Below are 19,809 nucleotides of genomic sequence, written 5' to 3'. Positions count from 1 at the left end.
TAAGACGTAATGGTCATACTTAGAGATGTCCCGCCTGTTTGTGGGGCAGACGCTCCATGTATTTAAGAGTGATATTGTCCTGGCTGCATATATTGGAATTTTATTGAATTATTATTGTTGTTTATTCAACTGTCCGAAGACAGGTTTTAACCTCATAAGTAACACCAATAAGGCATCACTCATGAGGCACCTAGGCCAGGAGTTAATGGGGTAGAATGGCCAGTTCTTTTCCCCCTCCAATGCATACATCGCCGATTAGCTGCATATTCCACTAATCAGACTTCAGATGCACGCAGACAATTGTTCTTCCTCTGACACATATCGTCAAGTGAGATGTATTGCCTGATAAAAAATAGGCCTGTACATATCAGCCAGTACCTTAATCAGAGGTATGAATTATTATATTAGAGTATAATAAAATTATTATATTTAGAGGTCCATCAAATTTTAAGCGGTGACCAAAATATGCTAGAGAGTGACATATTTTCGAAAGGTGTCCAAAGTTGAGCTCCATCAAAATTTTAAGGCATGAACAAATTTTGTTGCATAGGTGTCCAAAGTTGAGGGTCTTCAACATTTTACGGGTGAGCAAAATTTTGTTTAAGGTACACAATTTACGAACAGACGTTATTGAATGCAATCTCAGAGATTCCTTTAATTCCTGGTCACCCTTTGGGAAGATGGGAATTAACGAAAAATCACGCTGTTATGAATTCCTTCGAGAATAATCCATGAGCGAAAATCTAGTGGAGTCTTCAAGAAACATCAAACGGCTGAAATCGTTATAGAGCGAAACCCTCAGCTACCTGTCAGGCAGTCAGAAGCATCATCTGTCTGAAGAGATCAAGGTATGTCGAGACAAGAAATCAAGCAAAATGTTGATCTACTGGAAAAAAACCTTGCGTGAACGCATTTTGTAGGAAATCCATAGAACATTTAAAAATGGACAAGAGTGGCATCCAACTGAAAAATGTACCAGGAAAAGTGGTTGCAAAAAAGGGATCCAAAGATGTTCATGTCCTAACTTGAAGCCTGGGAAGGTGAAAGTGTCACGGTCATAACTCATAGGAAATTGTAATACAGAGGGAACATTTCTTCCACAGGCGACAATAATGAAAGATGTGACGGGAATACCGGAATTTTTCGACAGCTTACCAACAGGAACAAGTATAGCCTATATGAATCCAAAGTCGTCCTATATTTCTTCAGAATTGTTTATAAAGTAGTTGGGAGAACTTTTTATTCGAAAAAAAATATCCTCGAAAAACTGTTAGTTTTGGATGAACATATAACACACTTACAGTAGGTAACATAAAATACTAGAATATACTGAGGAGAATAAATCTAAATCCTTTGCCTCCCAAGCCATTCAACTCAGGCACTTCAATCTTTTGATCGACCATTTTTCAAGTCTCTCAAAGGTTGAGGAGAAGCACAGCAAGCGAAAGTTTATAACAAAGATAAAAAAATAACCCGCCTGCAATCCCGACAATTCAATGGGAAATCATGGGAAAATGCTGAGTTGGTAGCAACAGATAGGTGCGGTTGGATTACTAGCTACAAGTGTGTATCCTTTCAATCGAATATTATAATATAATTCCCAATGTGAATGCACGATTTCACCTCACTGCAATACCATCTCGCAATCACTAATTCCACCGACACCGCATCACCACATATTTTGACAGCGTTGACCGATAAGAAGGGGACCCATATGATACAGAGGAGTAAATCAGATAGCGGGGCTATACGGATAATGTTAACCCTTCAGTACTCGCGTGGATTACAATAGTAATCCACTGATATTTAATCCTGTATTACGTCACCGCCTGCAGCACTGCGTAGCTGAGCGTCAATGCAATTTCTCGTCACAGTCTAAGTGAGGCATTACTGGTGTTTAGACATATTTGTCGCAACGCTTTGGAAAGTTATACGGAGTTTTATCAAGTTATACGCAGTTTTTCCGAGTGGATTACCATTGTAATCCACGCGAGTACTGACGTCAGTTTCTTGCTCAGGTAAGTGAAATAGTTTTTATATGGTTATGAGTGATGCAATGCAGGAACTTTATGAAAAAAGTGTGTGATATCGTTCCATCCTCTTTGTAGTTGGCTCCAATGGGTACGGAAAATACAAGCAATATTTGCAAGTGGCTAGATGAAGATCTGGATGTTGGCATTGAAAATGAAAGTGATGATGAAAGCAACAAAGAAGATCTTTTGAATGAAGTTCACCATTCTAATTCAGAACAAGACAATGAGGAGGAGGATGATGATTATGGTGATGGTGATGAAAGACTAATGTCTATAAATGATGGAAACTGCTATACGGGAAGAGACAACACTACAATTTGGCAGGAAGAACCAGTATCTCTACGAGGGAGAAGAAGAGCACAAAATATAGTGATTCATTCACCGGGCCCTAAAAGAGCTGCAAAAAATGCGCGGACACACACAGAGTGTTTTGACTGCTTTATTGATCAGACAATAATCAATGTAATAGTAAGGTGTACTAATATTTATATTGAAAAAGTGAAGCGTAATTACGGACGTGACAGAGATTGCAAATTAACAAATGACGTTGAAATTCGAGCACTCTTAGGTATTTTGTATCTTGCTGGTGCTTTGAAATCGGGAAGACTGAACGTAAGAGAACTATGGGATAAAAATGGCACAGGTATAGAGTCAATTTACCTGACTATGACCTACAATAGATTCCAATTTTTGTTACGATGTCTACGCTTTGATAACATTCATGACAGGCAGGAAAGGAAAGAAATTGATAAACTGGCTGCTGTACGTGAAGTGTTCGAGTTATTTGTTCAGAATTCACAAAGGTGCTACATTCCAAGCGAATATGTAACTATAGACGAGCAGTTGGTTGCATTCAGAGGACGATGTCCCATGAAAGTGTATATACCTACTAAACCAGCAAAATATGGGATCAAAATTTTTGCTATGGTGGATGTGAAAACATATTACACTCATAAGTTGGAAATTTATGCTGGTATTCAACCAGATGGTCCATTTCACCAAAGTAACAGTGCACATGCAGTGGTGAAGAGGCTGGTTCATCACATCAAAAGAACAGGAAGAAATGTGACCACCGATAACTGGTTCACGAGCATACCTCTGTGTTTAGATCTTCTAGAAAATGACAAAATTACACTTGTAGGAACCTTGAAAAAAAACAAAAGAGAAATCCCTCCTCATTTCACAACTACTCAAGACAGGGAAGTTAACAGTACATTGTTTGGATTCAATGAAAACTGCACAATTATTTCGTACAGTATGTACCAAAGAAAAACAAAACAGTGTTAGCATTATGAACCATGCATTATGATAAGGCACTGGATGGGGAAACAGGAGGAAGCCAGAAGCCTGAAATAATATCTTTTTATAATAGAACTAAATGTGCTGTGGATGTCCTGGACCAGTTATGCTCAGCCTATGATGTAAGCAGAAATTCACGCCGCTGGCCTCTGACTATTTTCTTTGACTTACTGAACATAGCAGGTGTCAATGCTCTTGTTGTTTATTCTGCAAACAAACAAAAAATTCTACGGAAAAACTTCCTAAAAACCCTTGCTCTGGACCTAATGAAGCCACTAATTTCCGAGCGTATCACCCAACAGATAATTCCAAGAGAAATAAAGAGAAGAGGAGAGCAACTGTTAGGCATTCCACAAACAGGTCAAGAAGAAGGAATACGGCCAGAAGGTATTGGTAGGTGCTACATGTGTGGTAGAACAAGAAACAAGAGCACAAGACAATCTTGTTCCCAGTGCTTGAAGAGAATTTGTCCTACTCATTCAGATGTAATTTGTTTGAACTGTGTAGAAGAAATGCATAGGCCTACTCAGATAATTGAATCAGATGTAGATTAGACTCACGTGTGTAAAGTGTGAAATGCAAACATAAACATGAAAGTGCATCAATATCCTTCTTACAATACACAAAAACATCTGTAAAATATTACAAGTGAAGTGAGAATGATTGTTACATCCCTGAATTTTTTCATTGCTACACCCCTGAGTGAGGTATTCGGTTATCAAATATGACGTAAGTAAGGTCAGCAGTAGTGAACTTGCGTTTCCCGTGGGAGAGATTAAGAGAGATCAAGAGTTCAGATGACCTTCAAACATCGAGTGAGCAACAATGCTAGCTAACCTACATAATTATGATGATAGTGAACTAACTCATAACTATGATGCAACAATAAATTATGACTCAAAGACACGACCAGTGTTGAAATATTATGCAAACATGTCACTTGAATGCTATTTGTGTACTATCCATTTCATTATTAATATTTATAATTAATACGTTCCGTTATGCGTACCATATCTATTCTTATTACTGTAATAACTGAAAACAATATATTTCTTAACATTTAAATCTAATTCCAATGTTTAAACCTTGTCTATAAACAAAAACAAATGTGGATTACCATTGTAATCCAGGTGAGTACTGGCGTTACGGAATTTAACGCGAGTAACGAAGGGTTAAGGATTGTCGCATGCTCTGTTCTACCCACGACGCCATATTGTCGTTTTTAGCTTCATAGTGAATGAAAGAGTGTCGTTAACATTTGTGGTTAGTTTGGTGAGAATTCTACTATCCTGAGACAAGCAACACGAATTATTCTAACGGACGGTAAGTTACAAATATCTCTAGTATATGCAACATGTAATGTTGTGGTCAGTGAACGTAAGCTTAATTTGTCTTCAAATACTAAATATCATATAGCTTTTATCTGTGATGGTGTCCATGGTATGTAACAGTCCATCAGAGAGGTTGGTGACGCTATCCCTTGCATTGTCCAGTAAGTAGGTTCTTCTTGGTTATAGATAACCTGCGGGGCTATTTGGATACATTTTCGTGGGGCTATACGGATAATAAATATTTTTCTCGTGCATAATTACTAAAAGTTACTTTCCATTAACGAATGAATATTTGTGACATTTCTCCAGCACTTCCAGGTACATTGTGCACCAGGAAAAGTTCTTCTGATTGTAGATGGTCATTCATCCCATGCACCACTTTCTGCTCTTGAATACTGCCAGAACAATGACATGGAAATCCTTTGTCTTCCCTCACACACAACGCATATTTTGCAGCCCCTCAATCGTTGTATTTTCAAGACACTCAAAGCTAATTATCATTGTGAAGCAACATCACGGCTACACAGGAATCCACGATCTAATATAACTAAGATCCAATTCTATTCATTCTTTAGTGAAGCTTGGAAGGGAACTGCATCTGGCAATAAATGGGTTTTCCTATATAGGAATTTTCCGCTTCAGATCTCAAGCAATCCAGGACTTCCATTTTGCAATTTCTGAGACATATAGGCCTTCTATTACTGACACTACCGAAGACATGCAAAACGAAGAAATAGTTCTACCTGAAGAACAGCCTAGTACTTTGCAGCCTCCTGTGCAAATCGCTTCTGAAAATCATAGAGAGGTTAATAATAATAATAATAATAATAATAATAATAATAATAATAATAATAATAATAATGTTTTATTTTCGCTGGCAGAGTTAAGGCCATAAGGCCTTCTCTTCCACTCAACCAGTCTTAATCAATACAATACATAAATTTAAATTACAAATATTTTCACTACACTTAAAAGGTTCTCCAGCAATAATCTTCACTACACATTTATTTAAATTTAGATAAATCTATAAGGTAAAGTAGTAACTTAAATTATGAGCTAATTTAATTCAATGAATTATAATCAATTTAATATTTGAGATAGCTAGTAAAATGATGAAAATTAATTTAATATAAGCTTACTAGGACTATGTTACAGGGAGAATATATATATATATATATATATATATATATATATATATATATATATATATATTTCTATTTCTATAATGAGAATATTAATGTAATTGCCATTAGAGGTTTTGTAAATCTATTTAGAGAAATTAAAGATAATAATAATAAGAATGGACAGATGTTAGTTTCATTATAAGTAACAAATATTAATCAGCAATTCATCTGTTAAGTAAGAATTTATGTAATTTTGACCTAAATGAAGCTATTGTCCAACAACCCCTTATATCACTCGGAAGCGAGTTCCAATTTCTAGCAACTGAAACTGTATAGGATGAAGAATATAAAGATGTCTTGTGGTAGGGTATAATGAGTAAATTGTTATAATGAGATCTTGTACTTAGCTGATGATATGCGGATAAATTTTGAAAACGAGAAGCCAAATATATTGGGGTAGCGGTGCGCAGAATTTTAAATAAGAGAACAAGAGAATGCAGGGCTCGTCGATCGCTTAGCCTTAGCCAAGACAGAGTTTGGAAAGACGGGGAAATATGATCATACTTACGAATATTACAAATATAACGGACGCACGCATTATGCACACGTTGTAGCCTGCTGCTCAAATTTGCATTTAGGTTACTTAATATAATATCGCAGTAGTCAAAGTGTGGCATCACGAGTGTTTGTACAAGGATTAATTTTAATTTATCAGGAAGAAAGTGCTTCAGTCGCTTTAATGAGTGAATAATGGAAAATATTTTTTTGGAAGTGTGATTCACTTGTTCATTCCATTCCAGGTTGACAATCCATATAAATACCAAGGTTCTTCACAGTCGTACTGTATGGAATAGTAGTATTATTTACAATTATCGGTGGCAAATTTTGTTTGTCACACTTCGATCTTTGATGTTCTATTAAGATTGCCTGCGATTTACTTGCATTTAAATTAAGTCCGTGTGTTTTCGACCATATAGATATAGAATTCAAGTCATCATTAACTTTAGTTATGGCGTCATTTATGTAGTTAGGTCGAGTATGCAGATAGATGTGTATGTCGTCAGCATAAATATGGTGTCGGCAGGATGTTAGATTAGAAGAAATATCATTAATATAAGTAGAAAATAGTAAAGGTCCTAGGACAGAGCCTTGTGATACGCCAGTCTTCGTGGTACGCCAAGTGGAATAACGATTATTAATAGACACGCACTGTTGGCGTTCACGAAGATAGGAGTCCATCCACGCTAACGCATTATCAGAAAAATGCAGTACTCTTAATTTTGCAATTAGTAAGTCAACATCTACAGTGTCGAAGGCTTTGGAGTAGTCTAAAAGTGTTAGTATTGTGATCTGTCCTTTGTCTAAAGCTTCACGTATATCCTCAGTCACTTTAAGCAGTGCAGTCGATGTGCTGTGTCCCGTTCTGAAGCCTGATTGGTAAGGGTCAAGAATATTGTGAGCATTGAGGTAATCTGTCAGTTGTTTGTGCACAATTCTTTCCAAAGCTTTTGAGAGAACAGGAAGAATACTAATAGGTCTATAGTCATTAGGTGTTACAGGTAACTTAATTTTAGGAAGGGGACGAACAATAGCCTTTTTCCATATGTCTGGGTAATGTGAAGTCATTATGGATGCATTGAATATATGGGTTAGTGTCGGAAGAATTATGTCCATAATTTTGTTCAGAAGTTCTATATTTATATTGTCTACTCCTTGTGATTTTGACTTGATGCGCTTTAGTGCTGATTTTACGTCAGAAGGTGTTATGTAGGAAAAGAAGAACTTGTCTCATGCTGGGGCGGGTGTAGAGATTAATTCATTAATAGTCTGTTGTTTCGTTGCGGCGTCAGGTGCGTGGGTAGTGGTGGATGTGAAGTAATTGTTTAAATCATCTAGACAAATAGTATTGTCAATTTGTGATTTAGATTGTCCCAGTCCCATTGACCTAACATTTCTCCACATATCGAATGCTCTAATTTCAGGTTCAATGAGGCTGTAAGCATGTCTAAGCTTAGCATTTCTAATCGTCTGTGTGGTCATATTTCTTAGTCGCTTGTACCGCAAGAAATCTATGTCACTTTTTAGTCCCTTGAATTTCCGAAAAGCTTCGTCTCTGTCTCTCATCAATGATCGGATTTCTGTAGTCATCCAGGGAGCTGGAGGTCTCGTAATGCGTCTAGTTTTTATTGGGGCATGTTTGTCATATAACGTAATAACAAGGTTGTTAAAAGCTTGTACTTTTTCGTCTACTGTACGGAGAGTCCAAACATCACGCCATGGCAGTAATAACGCGTCAGAAATTAAAGAGGCGTCGTTGATATGTCGCAGATCCCTATACTGAATGCGTTTTGGTGTTGCCTTAGGACACTGCAATGAATACTCTACAAATATAATATCATGTGCAGAAATCCCAGGCGCCGGTAGTTGTCCGTGCGTTATTATTTTGTGGGGATATGTAGTTGCTATGATGTCTAGTAGTGTTTCTGCAGTCTCTGTGTGATGAGTGGCTTGGAGCGGTAGAATTGTCATATTGCAGGCCGCAAACATGTTTGAGAGCCGTACACTGGAAGGGGACGTTACTAGAAGATTGTTGTTACAGTCACCCATTACTACAACGTGTTCATAAAGCGGCAAAATGTCTAAAAGTGAATTTTCTACGTCAGTTAAATGATTTATCTTCGGTGGTATATAGACAACGCACAGAAGACACTTTTGTAGACTTGCAAAAATTTCAATAAATAAATATTCAGGCCGTGCACTGTACTCTGAGGGAGAATGAAGAATAACTTTAGGTCGAAGATCAGATCTAATGTAAGCTGCTACACCGCCGCCCCCTTTGCCTGTTCTGTCATTTCGACACAGTACATAACCATTAATATCTACAAGAGAAGAGGACAGTGTAGGTTTCAACCAGCTTTCGGAAATTAGAATTGCATGCATATCATTTGGAGCGAATATGGAATAGAATTCATTGAAATGACAAATAACGCTTTGAGTGTTGACGTGTGCTACCTTAAGGTTAGTGGGGTGGGAAGTGAAAGATTGTTTAAGGAGGTCAGCTGTAGTCGGTGTAGAAAGAGAAAGTGGAGGATCGGTGACATTCCTAGACAGGCTTGGCTCTATTGTTAAAAGAGGGTGAGTTACAGCCAGAGGTGACTCGCTAGGGGTTGTTGGTAGGTTTACACTTGTCGGAATTTCAATGGTGCCAACTTACGAACTATTGAAACTAACAACTGTACTTACCACTTAGCGCAGCTATTCTATAGGTTAATTGGTTAGCTTACTTAAAACTAGCACAAGAGAAAAAACACTCAACACTCAATGTCTGCTGCGGATGTAATACGTCTCTTTCCATTTTCGGTGCTCACCATAATTGCGCCATCAACAGTCCTAGCCCTCCAAAGAAAAGAACGCAAAAATCTTCTCGAGCTAAACAGCCTGTCACAGCACATCACCAGAGAATATAGGAGCTGTTAAGGCAAAGAAAGAGGTTCAAATAAAGGGCAAACAAACTCGACTTCAATTCAGTGATAGGCTTTAGGAGAATGTCAAAGAAAGTGGAAGAAAAAATAAAAAAGCTAAAAAAGGCAGGTGAAGAGAATAATGACTATGAATGTGTGTTTTGCATGATCAGTTACTACTTCAAGTCATCAACTCTGAAAAGTGAATGGATTCGCTCCCAGAAATGTAAGGTATGGTTTCACGAGAAGTGCGTAGGAGCATAAGGAAGAAAACAATTCATTTGTGGTAAATGCTTATAAAATAACTATGTAATTAATAAATTAGTTTCAGTACATAAAAATACCAACATTACATAGCTTTTTCACTGCTATCCATATTACCCCTCATCAGTATCCAATTAGCCCCTCTTAATTTCATTTCCAATTTGTCGGGTAATTCGGATAGCTTAATTTCAGTGTCAATAGTAATTTCTTTTTAGTGAGATTAATTTCACAGTACGACAAAATAATGTACTATTTGTATGTCTACTTGTTTTCTCTATACAAGATCAAGTTTTTTCTGAATTAAAAAATTTTTGTTAACCTATCTGAATTACCCCTCTATACCCTATATTGTATTTTAAAACCATTTAACGAACACTGTTCCAGCTTGAGAGACAACCTGCAACAAAATGAAGTTCCCGATGTTCCTGTTCGCTCTGTTTTTGGCTGCGATGCTGTGCGACTGTGGGAAAAAGAGACCAGTTTTTCTGGGTCTGGAACTTGTCCAGTGGGGTGGAACTTACACGTGTGTGGAGAACGCGTGCAGAGTAAGCTGTTTCAGTGCAATACCCAGACCGCGGAAGTGGAGAGGTCCGTGCGAAGAAACTCTGGAGGATGGTAGTAGCCAACAAGTAGCCTGCAAATCAAAAGACGGCTGTAGCAAATGCAAGGATATTTGTGAACAATTCCATAAAGGAAATTAAACTCAATATACAAAATAGTTTAGTGTATTATTATATCATTATTATTTTTATTAATACTATTACTTTCATCTTCATTATCATTATCATATTCATCATGTACTTCCCAGCGACAGCAATAAAATGGTACCATTTCCTATAGCAAATGCAATTGTGTGCCCAATCCAATTCTTAGAAGAGATGTGGAATTGCGATATGGAATTTGTATAGTATGCTTAGGGAATACTGTTGTACCTTTAGTATAGTGTACCTTTGATCATTTTTAGTTTTTTATTTTTTGTTACTAACTAGAGGACTCAAACTGAAGTAGATTGTAGAGAAAGACGCTAAGTAGCTCTGGTCGTACTTTCGGTTTGATTTATTGCAAAGTGTGAGTTCTGTGAACAAAATAACCTTTTTTAGTACCAAAGGCAAACATTTCGTTTATTGATATATGTTTTCTAACATAAAACCCGATTGTATTTGTTAGTATCCATCAATTACAATGTATTCCATATCATCTGGTGAGTAATAACATATTTAAATTTCCATGCTTTATTCGAATCTCTAGTTTTGGGAGCCACATTTGTTTAAACGTGCACCGTCTTGTACCTTTGAACACAGAACATCTTGTACCATGGAACATGTTCCAAGGTACATAATAGTATTGGTTTTGTCTTTCTCTTATTTTAAAATCATGTCACGAAGTAAGTCTGAATTTAGAGGGCCCACCCCCCTTGATCCGGAAGCCTTGAAGAAAGCCGTTGAAGCACTTCTTGGTCCTCCAGGAAATAAAATCTAAATCAGAGAAGCCTGCTATGGTTTATGATTGGAAATACATTTTAAATATGATTGTCAGTTCTTACAACTATATTCCCACCTATATTTCATGTATTCCAACTTACAAGAGGGTATGTTCTAAAGTACATGAACCTGTTGTACGTAAGAACATATTACATTTCATTTTTTCCATCCTTCATAGATGTGTAGAAGAGGAAAATATATACAGGAAGTTGTAAAGAAATCTTTAATAATTATTTAAAGCATTTTTTAATTAAAAAAAATGTCATTTCCCAAAATTGACAAAAATAAAATGTGAAAAATATTTGAAGGTACAACAGTCTCCCTTACAGTGTTTTTATTTTTTCTCCTTCGTCATCTTAGTAGGTAATGCGAGACAGGATCTGTAAAATTTTTAATATCTACATTTTTACACCTGTTAATCCGGAAATTTTCGAACATATTATAATATAATATAAAGACATACAATACAGAAATTTTGAATTTTATATCGCAAATAATTTACATATACAGTAATCGTTTCTTAATTTGCAAAGTTTACATAACCCTTCTTTGAATTTATACTTAATCTCTTCCTAATAAATGTTGGTCTATGGAAATGTGGCACGTGTTTTTAATGCTTTCTGGTACTTTTTAAAAATAATATTTACCTTTTATTTGCTAATTTCTTACATTTTTAAAAATGATTACTACATCTTCAGCATATGGTGTAGTCAATACATCAACAGAAGAACAAGGATGTGTCACTTTATTTCACATGCATTTATGGACTTCTATACGAAGCTCGAATGAGTTTGGAGAACAATTCCATTCACTACAGATTTTGAATGTTACAAAGTGCTCAAAATGAGTGTTAAATATAAAATACATATAAAAGTAATTCTTCACCCTGAAATTCCCACCTGCATAAATTGAAATGTCTTCTGTTCTTCTGAAGATATTTTCCTCAGTCCGAGTCGCTTACGTGCTGACCTATGTGCTGCTTTCATGGAGAACTGAATCCGACGTCTGTTCCTTGTCATTATGGGAGAATCATGAGGCATGTCATTTTCACATTTTACACAATTCACAATAATTTTGTTTCTTTACCATTCTCGAAATGTTACGAATGTTTATTATGCATTTCCTTGAATTACTGATCAAATATTATTATACAGTTAATATGCCACAAAATAAAATAATTAACTTTTGAAAATGCAAATTATCGACAGAATGTAGAAACAATTTTATATAATAATATACAGTAGATCACGGCGTAGTACAGTAGTGCAAGGCGTAGTACAGAAGTGCACGGCGTAGTACGGTAGTGCACGACGTAGTACAGTAGAGTACGGTGTAAGTAGAGATGTGCACGGCGTAGTACAGTGTGCACGCAGTAGAACAGTAGTGCACGGCGTAGTACAGTAGTGCACGAAGTAGTACAGTAGAGTACAGTGTAAGAAGAGTAGCATACGGCGCAACAGTACTGCACGGTGTAATACAGTAGTGCATGGTGTAAGTACGTACTACGCGGCGTAGTAGAGTTGTGCACGTGTAAGTACAGCACTGCACGGTGTAATACAGTAGTGCATGGTGTAAGTACGTACTGCGCTGCGTAGTAGAGTTGTGCACGTGTAAGTACAGTACTGCACGGTGTAATACAGTAGTGCATGGTGTAAGTACGTACTGCGCGGCGTAGTAGAGTTGTGCACGTGTAAGTACAGTACTGCACGGTGTAATACAGTAGTGCATGGTGTAAGTACGTACTGCGCTGCGTAGTAGAGTTGTGCACGTGTAAGTACAGTACTGCACGGTGTAATACAGTAGTGCATGGTGTAAGTACGTACTGTGCGGCGTAGTAGAGTTGTGCACGTGTAAGTACAGTACTGCACGGTGTAATACAGTAGTGCATGGTGTAAGTACGTACTGTGCGGCGTAGTAGAGATGTGCATGGTGTAAGTACAGTACTGCACGGTGTAATACAGTAGTGCATGGTGTAAGTACGTACTGCGCGGCGTAGTAGAGTTGTGCACGGTGTAAGTACAGTACTGCACGGTGTAATACAGTAGTGCATGGTGTAAGTACGTACTGCGCGGCGCAGTAGAGTTGTGCACGGTGTAATACAGTAGTGCATGGTGTAAGTACGTACTACCCGGCGTAGTAGAGTTGTGCGCGGTGTAAGTACAGTACTGCACGGTGTAATACAGTAGTGCATGGTGTAAGTAAGTACTGCGCGGAGTAGTAGAGTTGTGCAAGTGTAAGTACAGTACTGCACGGTTTAATACAGTAGTGCATGGTGTAAGTACGTACTGCGCGGCGTAGTAGAGTTGAGCACGTCTAAGTACAGTACTGCACGGTGTAATACAGTAGTGCATGGTTAAAGTACGTACTGCGCGGCGTAGTAGAGTTGTGCACGTGTAAGTACAGTACTGCACGGTGTAATACAGTAGTGCATGGTGTAAGTACGTACTACGCGGCGTAGTAGTGTTGTGCACATGTAAGTACACTACTGCACGGTGTAATACAGTAGTGCATGGTGTAAGTACGTACTGCGCGGCGTAGTAGATTTGTGCACGTGTAAGTACAGTACTGCACGGTGTAATACAGTAGTGCATGGTGTAAGTACGTACTACCCGGCGTAGTAGAGTTGTGCACGGTGTAAGTAGAGTACTGCACGGTGTAATACAGTAGTGCATGGTGTAAGTACGTACTGCGCGGCGTAGTAGAGTTGTGCACGTGTAAGTACAGTACTGCACGGTGTAATACAGTAGTGCATGGTGTAAGTACGTACTGTGCGGCGTAGTAGAGATGTGCACGGTGTAAGTACAGTACTGCACGGTGTAATACAGTAGTGCATGGTGTAAGTACGTACTGCGCGGCGTAGTAGAGTTGTGCACGGTGTAAGTACAGTACTGCAGGGTGTAATATAGTAGTGCATGGTGTAAGTACGTACTGCGCGGCGTAGTAGAGTTGTGCACGGTGTAAGTACAGTACTGTACGATGTAATACAGTAGTGCATGGTGTAAGTACGTACTGCGCGGCGTAGTAGAGTTGTGCACGTGTAAGTACAGTACTGCACGGTGTAATACAGTAGAGCATGATGTAAGTACAGTACTGCAAGGTGTAATACAGTAGTGCATGGTGTAAGTACGTACTGCGCGGCGTAGCAGAGTTGTGCACGTGTAAGTACAGTACTGCACGGTGTAATACAGTAGTGCATGGTGTAAGTACGTACTGCGCGGCGTAGTAGAGTTGTGCACGTGTAAGTACAGTACTGCACGGTGTAATACAGTAGTGCAAGGTGTAAGTACGTACTACGCGGAGTAGTAGAGTTGTGCACGTGTAAGTACAGTACTGCACGATATAATAGAGTAGTGCATGGTGTAAGTACGTACTGCGCGGCGTAGTGGAGTTGTGCACGGTGTAAGGACAGTACTGCACGGTGTAATACAGGAGTGCATGGTGTAAGTACGTACTGCGCGGCGTAGTAGAGTTGTGCACGTATAAGTACAGTACTGCACGGTGTAATACAGTAGTGCATGGTGTAAGTACGTACTGCGCGGCGTAGTAGAGTGGTGCACGGTGTAAGGACAGTACTGCACGGTGTAATACAGTAGTGCATGGTGTAAGTACGTACTGCGCGGCGTAGTAGAGTTGTGCACGTGTAAGTACAGTACTGCACGGTGTAATACAGTAGTGCATGGTGTAAGTACGTACTACGCGGCGTAGTAGAGTTGTGCACGTGTAAGTACAGCACTGCACGGCGTAATACAGTAGTGCATGGTGTAAGTACGTACTGCGCTGCGTAGTAGAGTTGTGCACGTGTAAGTACAGTACTGCACGGTGTAATACAGTAGTGCATGGTGTAAGTACGTACTGTGCGGCGTAGTAGAGTTGTGCACGTGTAAGTACAGTACTGCACGGCGTAATACAGTAGTGCATGGTGTAAGTACGTACTGCGCTGCATAGTAGAGTTGTGCACGTGTAAGTACAGTACTGCACGGTGTAATGCAGTAGTGCATAGTGTAAGTATGTACTGTGCGGCGTAGTAGAGATGTGCATGGTGTAAGTACAGTACTGCACGGTGTAATACAGTAGTGCATGGTGTAAGTACGTACTGCGCGGCGTAGTAGAGTTGTGCACGGTGTAAGTACAGTACTGCACTGTTTAATACAGTAGTGCATGGTGTAAGTACGTACTGCGCGGCGCAGTAGAGTTGTGCACGGTGTAATACAATAGTGCATGGTGTAAGTACGTACTACCCGGCGTAGTAGAGTTGTGCGCGGTGTAAGTACAGTACTGCACGGTGTAATACAGTAGTGCATGGTGTAAGTACGTACTGCGCGGAGTAGTAGAGTTGTGCAAGTGTAAGTACAGTACTGCACGGTTTAATACAGTAGTGCATGGTGTAAGTACGTACTGCGCGGCGTAGTAGAGTTGAGCACGTCTAAGTACAGTACTGCACGGTGTAATACAGTAGTGCATGGTTAAAGTACGTACTGCGCGGCGTAGTAGAGTTGTGCACGTGTAAGTACAGTACTGCACGGTGTAATACAGTGGTGTGTGGTGTAAGTACGAACTACGCGACATAATAGTGTTGTGCACGTGTAAGTACACTACTGCACGGTGTAATACAGTAGTGCATGGTGTAAGTACGTACTGCGCGGCGTAGTAGATTTGTGCACGTGTAAGTACTGTACTGCACGGTGTAATACAGTAGTGCATGGTGTAAGTACGTACAACCCGGCGTAGTAGAGTTGTGCACGGTGTAAGTACAGTACTGCACGGTGTAATACAGTAGTGCATGGTGTAAGTACGTACTGCGCGGCGTAGTAGAGTTGTGCACGTGTAAGTACAGTACTGCACGGTGTAATACAGTAGTGCATGGTGTAAGTACGTACTGTGCGGCGTAGTAGAGTTGTGCACGGTGAAAGTACAGTACTGTACGGTGTAATACAGTAGTGCATGGTGTAAGTACGTACTGCGCGGCGTAGTAGATTTGTGCACGTGTAAGTACAGTACTGCACGGTGTAATACAGTAGTGCATGGTGTAAGTACGTACTACCCGGCGTAGTAGAGTTGTGCACGGTGTAAGTAGAGTACTGCACGGTGTAATACAGTAGTGCATGGTGTAAGTACGTACTGCGCGGCGTAGTAGAGTTGTGCACGTGTAAGTACAGTACTGCACGGTGTAATACAGTAGTGCATGGTGTAAGTACGTACTGTGCGGCGTAGTAGAGATGTGCACGGTGTAAGTACAGTACTGCACGGTGTAATACAGTAGTGCATGGTGTAAGTACGTACTGCGCGGCGTAGTAGAGTTGTGCACGGTGTAAGTACAGTACTGCACGGTGTAATATAGTAGTGCATGGTGTAAGTACGTACTGCGCGGCGTAGTAGAGTTGTGCACGGTGTAAGTACAGTACTGTACGGTGTAATACAGTAGTGCATGGTGTAAGTACGTACTGCGCGGCGTAGTAGAGTTGTGCACGTGTAAGTACAGTACTGCACGGTGTAATACAGTAGAGCATGATGTAAGTACAGTACTGCAAGGTGTAATACAGTAGTGCATGGTGTAAGTACGTACTGCGCGGCGTAGCAGAGTTGTGCACGTGTAAGTACAGTACTGCACGGTGTAATACAGTAGTGCATGGTGTAAGTACGTACTGCGCGGCGTAGTAGAGTTGTGCACGTGTAAGTACAGTACTGCACGGTGTAATACAGTAGTGCAAGGTGTAAGTACGTACTACGCGGAGTAGTAGAGTTGTGCACGTGTAAGTACAGTACTGCACGGTATAATAGAGTAGTGCATGGTGTAAGTACGTACTGCGCGGCGTAGTGGAGTTGTGCACGGTGTAAGGACAGTACTGCACGGTGTAATACAGTAGTGCATGGTGTAAGTACGTACTGCGCGGCGTAGTAGAGTTGTGCACGTATAAGTACAGTACTGCACGGTGTAATACAGTAGTGCATGGTGTAAGTACGTACTGCGCGGCGTAGTAGAGTGGTGCACGGTGTAAGGACAGTACTGCACGGTGTAATACAGTAGTGCATGGTGTAAGTACGTACTGCGCGGCGTAGTAGAGTTGTGCACGTGTAAGTACAGTACTGCACGGTGTAATACAGTAGTGCATGGTGTAAGTACGTACTACGCGGCGTAGTAGAGTTGTGCACGTGTAAGTACAGCACTGCACGGCGTAATACAGTAGTGCATGGTGTAAGTACGTACTGCGCTGCGTAGAGAGTTGTGCACGTGTAAGTACAGTACTGCACGGTGTAATACAGTAGTGCATGGTGTAAGTACGTACTGTGCGGCGTAGTAGAGTTGTGCACGTGTAAGTACAGTACTGCACGGCGTAATACAGTAGTGCATGGTGTAAGTACGTACTGCGCTGCATAGTAGATTTGTGCACGTGTAAGTACAGTACTGCACGGTGTAATGCAGTAGTGCATGGTGTAAGTACGTACTGTGCGGCGTAGTAGAGATGTGCATGGTGTAAGTACAGTACTGCACGGTGTAATACAGTAGTGCATGGTGTAAGTACGTACTGCGCGGCGTAGTAGAGTTGTGCACGGTGTAAGTACAGTACTGCGCGGTGTAATACAGTAGTGCATGGTGTAAGTACGTACTGCGCGGCGCAGTAGAGTTGTGCACGGTGTAATACAATAGTGCATGGTGTAAGTACGTACTACCCGGCGTAGTAGAGTTGTGCGCGGTGTAAGTACAGTACTGCACGGTGAAATACAGTAGTGCATGGTGTAAGTACGTACTGCGCGGAGTAGTAGAGTTGTGCAAGTGTAAGTACAGTACTGCACGGTGTAATACAGTAGTGCATGGTGTAAGTACGTACTGCGCGGCGTAGTAGAGTTGTGCACGTGTAAGTACAGTACTGCAAGGTGTAATACAGTAGTGCATGGTGTAAGTACGTACTGTGCGGCGTAGTAGAGTTGTGCACGGTGTAAGTACAGTACTGCACGGTGTAATACAGTAGTGCATGGTGTAAGTACGTACTGCGCGGCGTAGTAGAGTTGTGCACGGTGTAATATAGTAGTGCATGGTGTAAGTACGTACTGCGCGGCGTAGTAGAGTTGTGCACGGTGTAAGTACTGTACTGTACGGTGTAATATAGTAGTGCATGTTGTAAGTACGTACTGCGCGGCGTAGTAGAGTTGTGCACGTGTAAGTACAGTACTGCACGGTGTAATACAGTAGTGCATGATGTAAGTACAGTACTGCACGGTGTAATACAGTAGTGCATGGTGTAAGTACGTACTGCGCTGCGTAGCAGAGTTGTGCACGTGTAAGTACAGTACTGCACGGTGTAATACAGTAGTGCATGGTGTAAGTACGTACTGCGCGGCGTAGTAGAGTTGTGCACGTGTTAGTACAGTACTGCACGGTGTAATACAGTAGTGCAAGGTGTAAGTACGTAATACGCGGAGTAGTAGAGTTGTGCACGTGTAAGTACAGTACTGCACGGTGTAATACAGCAGTGCATGGTGTAAGTACGTACTGCGCGGCGTAGTGGAGTTGTGCACGGTGTAAGGACAGTACTGCACGGTGTAATACAGTAGTGCATGGTGTAAGTACGTACTGCGCGGCGTAGTAGAGTTGTGCACGTATAAGTATAGTACTGCACGGTGTAATACAGTAGTGCATGGTGTAAGTACGTACTGCGCGGCGTAGTAGAGTTGTGCACTGTGTAAGGACAGTACTGCACGGTGTAATACAGTAGTGCATGGTGTAAGTACGTACTGCGCGGCGTAGTAGAGTTGTGCACGCGTAAGTACAGTACTGCACGGTGTAATACAGTAGTGCATGGTGTAAGTACGTACTGCGCGGCGTAGTAGAGATGTGCACGTGTAAGTACAGTACTGCACGGTGTAATACAGTTGCGCATGGTGTAAGTACGTACTGCGCGGCGTAGTAGAGTTGTGCACGGTGTAAGTACAGTACTGCACGGTGTAATACAGTAGTGCATGGTGTAAGTACGTACTGCGCGGCGTAGTAGAGTTGTGCATTTGAAAGTACAGTACTGCACGGTGTAATACAGTAGTGCATGGTGTAAGTACGTACTGTGCGGCGTAGTAGAGTTGTACACGGTGTAAGTACAGTACTGCACGGTGTAATACAGTAGTGCATGGTGTAAGTACGTACTGCGGGCCGTAGTAGAGTTGTGCACGTGTAAGTACAGTACTGCACGGTGTAATACAGTAGTGCATGGTGTAAGTACGTACTGTGCGGCGTAGTAGAGTTGTGCACGGTGTAAGTACAGTACTGCACGGTGTAATACAGTAGTGCATGGTGTAAGTACGTACTGCGCGGCGTAGTATAGTTGTGCACGGTGTAAGTACAGTACTGCACGGTGTAATATTGTAGTGCATGGTGTAAGTACGTACTGCGCGGCGTAGTAGAGTTGTGCACGGTGTAAGTACAGTACTGTACGGTGTAATACAGTAGTGCAAGGTGTAAGTACGTACTGCGCGGCGTAGTAGAGTTGTGCACGTGTAAGTACAGTACTGCACGGTGTAATACAGTAGTGCATGATGTAAGTACAGTACTGCACGGTGTAATACAGTAGTGCATGGGGTAAGTACGTACTGCGCGGCGTAGCAGAGTTGTGCACGTGTAAGTACAGTACTGCACGGTGTAATACAGTAGTGCATGTTGTAAGTACGTACTGCGCGGCGTAGTAGAGTTGTGCACGGTGTAAGTACAGTACTGCACGGTGTAATACAGTAGTGCATGGTGTAAGTACGTACTGCGGGGCGCAGTAGAGTTGTGCACGGTGTAATACAGTAGTGTATGGTGTAAGTACGTACTACCCGGCGTAGTAGAT

This window comes from Periplaneta americana, chromosome 1 (genome assembly GCF_040183065.1).
Source record: "Periplaneta americana isolate PAMFEO1 chromosome 1, P.americana_PAMFEO1_priV1, whole genome shotgun sequence".
Taxonomy (NCBI): domain Eukaryota; kingdom Metazoa; phylum Arthropoda; class Insecta; order Blattodea; family Blattidae; genus Periplaneta; species Periplaneta americana.
This window is presented reverse-complemented; position numbering follows the sequence as displayed.